This window comes from Camellia sinensis, chromosome 5 (genome assembly GCF_055761805.1).
Source record: "Camellia sinensis isolate YWXY chromosome 5, ASM5576180v1, whole genome shotgun sequence".
In the NCBI taxonomy this organism is placed as follows: Eukaryota; Viridiplantae; Streptophyta; class Magnoliopsida; order Ericales; family Theaceae; genus Camellia; species Camellia sinensis.
Genome location: NC_138965.1, coordinates 136023411 through 136031843, shown reverse-complemented (window position 1 = coordinate 136031843; position 8433 = coordinate 136023411). Strand labels below are relative to the sequence as shown.

General features: G+C 33.1%; 1 long non-coding RNA gene across 1 annotated transcript; it reads left to right on the top strand.

Annotated features, from left to right (window-relative positions):
- Positions 1 to 3005: 3005 nt before the first annotated feature.
- Positions 3006 to 3922, top strand: LOC145790218 (uncharacterized). The gene is made up of 3 exons (XR_014328886.1): positions 3006 to 3190; positions 3515 to 3600; positions 3767 to 3922. It is a non-coding gene; the product is annotated as an uncharacterized LOC145790218 (long non-coding RNA).
- The last annotated feature ends 4511 nt before the right edge of the window (positions 3923 to 8433 follow it).

Genomic DNA, 8433 nt, shown 5'->3' with positions numbered 1-8433 from the left:
ATACTGTCTTTCAGTCTGTCTGCATGATTTTTTGAATGAAAATTTTGTTGAAATTGCATTTACTTCACTGTTACAGATCTTGCATTACCACCAGTGATGATTTCGCGAACTGACGACACTGAAGAGTCAAGTAATGTCTTCCAACTACATAGTAACTTTCATTTGTCTGATTGTATTTGGAAATTTGTGGGTTTCCATTATTTTGCTATTTAGGGTAGTATGCTTTAGTGCTTGATCATCAAATGTATAATGTTATTGATCAATTGAAGGTTTTGATTGCACAATATGATTCTAACCCGAAGATGGGTTGGAAGATTCTATGGGTTATTGAGAAATGCTAGAGTCCCACAATTTATCCACAATGACATGTGGCATTGTGTTGTTTTGGTTTTCTGGTATGGGCTGGCTGGTTGATGAAGTCCTTATCTTTAAGAGTTGTAAATGCTAACAAGATAGTAAAAAAGGAAAGGTAGGTGGAATGGTTAATTTGGTTACATTGAGGGAACCAAAATCTGTAATGAAAATACACCAAGGTGCTAGGGAATTACTCCACGCACTATCTCATTATTTACTTGCGTATGCAACAGGCCTCAATACAATGGTAAGTCCCAACAAAATAGGAAAATTCCTTACAAGTAGTTGACAAACTTAAATGAGTTACAAATCAGGAGATAAGATAACCTACCTGAATAATTAAAAATTAGGAAAGAATAACTAAAAATCTAAACAGAAATTGTGTAGACCTCCTAATAAAAAGAGAATGTATCAACTCCTCCCCCTTAAAATTTGTTTGTTATTTCTCGGCTGATTTGATTTCCGTCATGTGAATGGTCATGAGTTGATTTAGAAATCAAATGGGCTTTGCTTTTTTTTTTTTCACAATTAATCTATATAATAATCATGGCAAATGATACCAAATAGGTTCAGAATCCCAAGTAATTTTGAAAAAAATATGTGATTTTGTGGACAGAATATATTGTTTCTGTCCATACCTCATCATTTTTTTCCTTATGTATTTTGATTTCAGTTTCACAATTTGAAACTACAGCATCTGTTTGAGTCTCATCTTTATGTTCATTTCATCTCATCTCAACTGTCTCTCTCAATTACAATTTGTTATTTTGATTTTAAAATTTTCAATACTTATGTTTCTTATGCAATTTGTTTCTCATTTATATTGCCTCAATTAAAATATGTCTCTTCACCCTCTATATTTTGTGTGTGTCTTCATGCATACACCATGTTCGGTAAAATGGCTCAATTAAAATAGTTTATATAATTCTAAACTTATGAACACCATGCTAGCTGTTTATTTTAAAATAGTTTATATAGTTTATTAAAATAGTTTATATACCATGCTAGCTGCTTATATAATTCTACTTGAGAACATATAATCTTATGAAAATCCCTCAAAACATTTTTTTTTTATTTTATGAAAATCCATCAAAACATTTTTTTTTTTAGTTTTTCTTTTTTGGCTTTTTTTGTTTTATGTCTCTTCGTATGCATTCACTATGTTCTGTAAAATGCCTCACATAGGTCTCTGAAATGTTTTTCTAAAATGGGTCTCTAAAATGCCTCAAAATTTTTATTTGGGTTTTCGTTAGGTGTCTAATTTTTTATGTGATTTGTTTCTCATTCGGGTTTGATTGTGTTTCTCATTTATATTATGTGATTTGTTTCTCATTTGTATTGCCTCAATTAAAATGTCTCTTCACTCCTCTATATTTTGTGCGTGTCTTCATGCATATACCATGTTCGGTAAAATGGCTCAATTAAAATAGTTTATATAATTCTAAACTTATGAACACCATGCTAGCTGCTTATATAATTCTACTTGCGAACATATAATCTTATGAAAATCCATCCCAACTTTTTTTTTTCTTTTTCAGCTTTTTTTGTTTTATGTGTCTCTTTGTATGCATTCACTATGTTCTGTAAAATGTCTCACATAGGTCTCTGAAATATTTTTCTAAAATGGGTCTCCAAAATGCCTCAAAATTTTTATTTGGGTTTTCGTTGGGTGTCTAATTTTTTATGTGATTTGTTTCTCATTCGGGTTTGATTGTGTTTCTCATTTATATTATGTGTTTTTCATTTATATTGTCTCAATTAAAATATGTCTCTTCACCCCTCTATATTTTGTGTGTCTTCATGCATACACCATGTTCAGTAAAATGGCTCAATTAAAATAGTTTATATAATTCTAAACTTATGAACACCATGCTAGCTGCTTATATTAAAATAGTTATATAGTTTATTAAAATTGTTTTAGAAAATTTACAAACCAAATAATTTTTTTAGAAATTTTTTCCCAAAATTACTCTACAAATCCAAACCAAACATACCCATAATCTTATAAAAATCCATCGAAACATCTTTTTTTTTTCTTTTTTGGCTTTTTTCGTTTTATGTGTGTCTCTTTGTATGCATTCACTATGTTCTGTAAAATGCCTCACATAGGTCTCTGAAATATTTTTCTAAAATGGGTCTCCAAAATGCCTCAAAATTTTTATTTGGGTTCACTATGTGATTTTTTGTTTTCGTCAGGTTGTATGAATCGCAAATAGCCATGAATCGTAGGTGAATCGGTGAACCAAATCGGTAAATCGTGAAGTGAATCAATTCGATTCGCTAAAATCTGTTTGAATTTACTTTTTAGTTTTTTATTGTTGGAAAAGGGTTCACACAACCCTTTTAAGGTCTTTAAGATTACTATATGCCATCTTTTGACTTTCTCCCCCCCCCCCCCTCTTTTGTTAGTTTTTCATATCTCTTTATCCCCTTAACATTATATCCATAAGTCAGTGGAGCTTTGATAGTTTTATTTATAGATTTATTTATTTTTGTTGTTGTTGATGAAATATATATAAAATTAAGATAAATCTTCCTTTTGAATTCTGCAAACCCTTCACCTCCTTCATCTGTGTTGGGCACACCCACCTTTTATTGTTGGAGTTTTCTATCTTTTTTTTATTTTTTATTTTTTTTTATTTTATCAGGGAATTAGTTTTAGTATGAAAGATCTTTTCTCCTAACATCAATGCACAATTTTTTTGTTGAGTTGCAGTGTTGTAGAGAAATTATCAATTCATGTAAGGCTGATGTTTTTATTCTTTATGCTTTGTATATGTGACGGAGGCATCAGAATCTGGTGAGGAGAATAGTTCTAAAGGCTCCATCAATAGAGGTAATCAAGATTCCATCCCTTTTTTTACTTCTATTTTTTATTTTTTGTACATTCATGATGTTGTAAGTTAATGATTTAATCTTTTACTCGATTTCCATAGTTCAAAGACCAACTTCCTCATGTCACTTGGAATAAATTACAACCTATTTCCAGTTATTTTAATTAAATTTATTGTTATTCATTTCATTCTAAAGATTTCAGTATGGTTTGCAATAATTGAAGTTCAAAATAATTAGTTTTACCACTATATAATTTCTGCTACTACAATGTTCACCAAATGCTTGATAACCCGTTTCTCTATTTGATGTGTTTATTAATTCACAGGGAATGGAAGGTGAGGGAGAGATTAATCGAATGATCAAACTTTTGGTTGAGGAAAAAGTTCCCATTTGCTAAACTTTTGAACTGGGGTAAGGAAAAAGTTTTCCTTTGCTTGACTAGGTTGAGTTTATGAATTTATCTATTTTTTGGATAATGTTCTCTTTGCTAATTATTTTTATTATTATTTATTGTTTTTGGGAAACACCAAAAAAATTAGCAGTTTTTTTATTTTTTGGTTGCACTACTTCTAAATAGGTTGAATGCTCTCAATTGGATCTCAGTTGTGAGTTTATGAAATCTTTCTTTTGAGATTGTGGTTTGAAGATTTTTGAAATGATGCTCCTTGCATTGCGGTGCCAAAGATATCCATGAAGGTTATCAAAGAAAGAGCATTTTTCTTGGTCAGTAAATCTCTCTTTTTCCCTCTATATGGATGTGTCTCTGAAACATTTTTTTTTATATATAGTAGTTTCTCATGTGAACCCTACGTGTTTGGATGCATAAAATATTTGCTATATAGATTAAAAAACAGAGAGGGTGTATGGGTGTGGGATGAGGGAGAGTAGAGATAGAGGGAGGCAAAAAGTGCAGATAAATGAGTAAAATGGTGTGAGGCAAATTGCATCTTGAAAAGTTATCTACCTATGTGCTGAATTGCTGATCAAAAAAAAAAAAAAAACCTATGTGCTGAATTCCATGTCTCAAAAAGTTGACATTCTCAATTTTAGAAATTAAATATATTTGCTGAATCATTAGTGCTTGATGATTTTTGCTTTTTCAACTATTATAGATAATGCTTGATGTTTTCAGATTGGTGTAATCCATAGAGATATATGCTTGATTGGAGGGTTAGCTGATTGCCCAAAGAGGTGGTTTTGTTGATTAAGGTTTAGTTTCTTCTTTTTTTTTTTTTTTTGGTTTTTACTTTCTATTTTTCTCTTCCTTGGTAATTAGCAAGAGAGAAGTGTAATATGAAGAGTTTGAGACTTAAGCTTAGTAAAGTGAAATGAGTGTTGTAACTAACTAATACTACTAAGACTTGAGTGTAATATGTTCATGAGTTTGCTAATCATACATTTTATTTAACTAATTGATACATTTTTCTTGCTACATTTTGGGCTTTGATACACTTTAATTTTGCAGAATGGGAGTGAGTAGCAATGCATGATTTTTCTTTCCATGCCTTTTCTTTTTAAACATTACCTATCAATAGTTGACATGAGAGATGGTTTGTTAATATTGCAATCACTGAAATTATATTCTTTTTAAATTTTAGCCGAAGTTCAAATGAGACCAACTCTCCTTAATTAGAACAAGAAAGATTGATAGCTTGGGTAAGTATAACAGTGATGGTATAAGAAATGAACAATTTTTCTCCGAAATTATTTTGTGAATAAATTTTTCACGTACTACATAAAAGATTGGACAGAAGAAGATTAATCCAACATTATTTTCACCGTGCCTTTAGGCACGGGCATACACTAGTACATGTACATAATAAAGTGAGGGTTTGATTTCTTCATGGCAATTTGAGGTTGTTTTAAACTCGTGATTTTTGTTTGAACTTAGAAATTGTGAATTCAAAGAGTTTTTTGAAGAAGTTTCAGGCCTTGAAATTGAAGTTGAATTTCGAAATTTATATATTTATGAGTTTCTGATTCAGTAATTTAAACATGACTGAATAATTGTAATTTAATGTGTATGAGACTACTTTAAGTTTAATTGTGTAATTAGTGAACTTAATAAGGATTTGTATATGATTAGAGTCTTTATATTTAATTAGTTTGGTTAATACATGGCTAAACATGTTTTAATTAGAGGTTAAAGGAAATTAATAATCTTATTAATTCATAATTCTTGTCATCCATATTTAAAAGCTTAAAACTTAAGTGAACTAAATATGTTTAAGATAATTGTGTATCGTGCTATGCATATTTGTGATTGTAGGTCACGAGTCGAGGATTGCTTGACCAACCATTCTGGAAGCCCACCATGAGTGACATTTCTGTAAAGATATGTTGATATGAACTATGTTTCAACTGTTATGCGATAAGTTATAATTTCTGAAATACTATTTTAATTATGTGAACGAATGTCCTATTTACGAATCTATTATGGCATTCACAGATAGTCCCAAGTCATGGGAGACGACATGTAAATACGTCCATGAAACATATGTGATACGAGATCTCGTTAGCCACTTCATTGTGGTGATATGTGTTTAATCGGTATCCGGAACCAATTACTCTAATTGGAAGATAATATGTGACATGTTCTGTGAGATGTACCATTATGTTATGTTCTGATATAAGATTGATATGAATGATTGTGTCATGATTTGTTTTACGGATATGATATATTTGGAATTCGTTCACTAACCTCTTTACTTTAATGTTATTCATTAGATTTTAGCTCACTGTTTTTATATGTAAATGTATAGGTGAGCGTTCTGGAGGACAAGCCTAGAAGGGTCTTTAGCCGAGCCATTGTTCTGAAGCCTACCGGGTCGTTTTGAGTGCCTCCAAGTTGGGGTTAGGCCTGGAAGGCCGTTGTCAAGCTTTTGATTATGATGTACACTTTTGAACCATGCATATGTTTTGTATAAGATAAGATATTATGTTATCGTTATGTATTGTAAGTGGGTAAATTAACATTTTTGCATGTACATATTTATTCATATAGATGCACAGCTCATTGGACTATTGATGTTTTTGTATATTGCTTTCGCTAGCCCCGATTATTTTTGATTGTATAGGAAGGCCTTTGGTAATCTCAGATTACTGGCCAGTTACGATGCCAAACTTTTAGGAGCGGGTTTGGGTTGTGACAATCTGCTCGATCTGATTTGCTAAAAATTGAGTATAAAGTCATCCACCATATAATCCTTGAAAATATTATTGGCCTTGGACCAGCATGCTACTCTCAATTTAATCGCTTCAGTAATGGAATCCCAACTGAGTTGAATTCTTTCAAAAACCAATTAATTTCTAGCAAACCCAATTGACCAGAAAATTGCTAAAGGAATTACATTCCAAACAGCTCTATCCTTTTTCCTGATAGCAGTCCTCTGCCACTACAAAAACAAACCAAATCCTTGAAAATATTTTGAGTCCTTCAGACTTTATTGTTTCCAAAACACGTGCCAGTCAATTTGCTGAAGCCTTTTTCTAGTAGTATTTGTTACATTCTCTCATCAATCAATTTGATTTTATGGTTGCTCACAGAAGTCAGAAGTTGGCCAAAAATTCAATTAGTATGATTACATGAGTTTGTACTAATTTTCTAGATATTCAGTTATCAATCAATTTTCCCAAGAACATTAAAAATAGCAGGGGGAAAAAAAAAGAACTACTTAAAGAGTAAATAAGATAGCCAATTAACTGTAGAAACACAAGGCACACTGAACCAATTAAAAAGAGAAAGCTTCAAAAAAACAAGAAAAAAACAGCCAAACAGAGCATATATTACAATTCTACACCTGACTCACTGCATGTAGAAAATAGCTATGAATAAACCAAATTAAATTAGCTACCGATCCACGAGCCAACTATAATAATCTAACTGAACAAGGAAACAAGTCAATAACTAACCATACAACTGTTTTTTCTTAGGAATTGGGAAAACTTGCATCAGGTGATAAAAAGGAAGGGGAAAAAAAATCATTCGTAAACTTCTTCAAGACAAAAAGACATTTCTTGATTACCAGCGTGGCTTCCGCTGCATAAAATTCCTCCTTGACATCAAAATAGCAATCAACCTCTGTGCCAAAAATGTTATATGTGATACTTTTAAGGGCAACAAATGAACAAATAGTTGTCATGTGTCATATTTTTAAAGACAAAATTATAAATTTACTTAATTCAGTGAGTTAATCTCAACAAATTTAGTGTTAATTTTTTTAAAAAAACTATTAACGATATTATCAAGGGAGCTTTTTTGATAAATCCACATTCTAAGAGGTTTATTCCATCAAACCCATATTCTTTTTTACTATTCCATTAGGTCCTATTTGAGATAAGAAGACCAAAATACCATTTTCATCTACTTATGTTTCATTTAATTCACATTATTTTCTTATGTTTCAATAAGTCTTATGGGTGACATAATTACCAAAATACCCCTAATGTGAATGTTCACACCGTCAATGTGAATGCTCATATCGTCAATGTGTAGGGGCTCGGCCCATGTCGATCCTCGTGGGTGCCCGAAAAAATTCGAGTCGGGCCAGGGTGGGCCGGCCCGTTGACAATGTGAATATTCACATTGACATGTTAACATTCACATTAATAGGAGTGTAAAATTGGTCCACATCCCATGGCGGCGCGAAACCCGCCCGTGGCCCATGGGCTGCCCGGGGCGGGGCCGGTCCGGCCCGTTGACAATGTGAATATTCACATTGACATATTAACATTCACATTGATAAGAGTACAAAATTGGCCTGTGGCCCATGGGCGGCCAAAAGCCTGCCCGCGGCAGGCCCGGCCCGTTGACAATGTAAATATTCACATTGACATGTTAACATTCACATTGATAGGAGTGTAAAATTAGCCCGCGCCATGTGGCTGCCCGAAACCCGCTCACGGCCGGTGGGCGGCCCGGGGCGGGCCCGGCCCGGCCTATTGACAATGTGAATATTCATATAGACAACTTAACATTCACATTGATAAGCGTATAAAATTGGCCAGCGGCCCAGGGCGGGCCCGACCCGGCCCGTTGACAATGTGAATATTCACATTGACATGTTAACATTCACATTGATAAGAGTGTAAAATTAGCCCGCAGCCCATAGGCGGCTCGAAGCCCGACCGTAGTCCGAGACGGGCTTGGCCGGACCCGTGACAATGTGAATATTCACACTGACATGTTAACATTAACATTGATAGGAATGTAAAATTTGCCCGCTGCCCAAAGCTTGCCTGCGG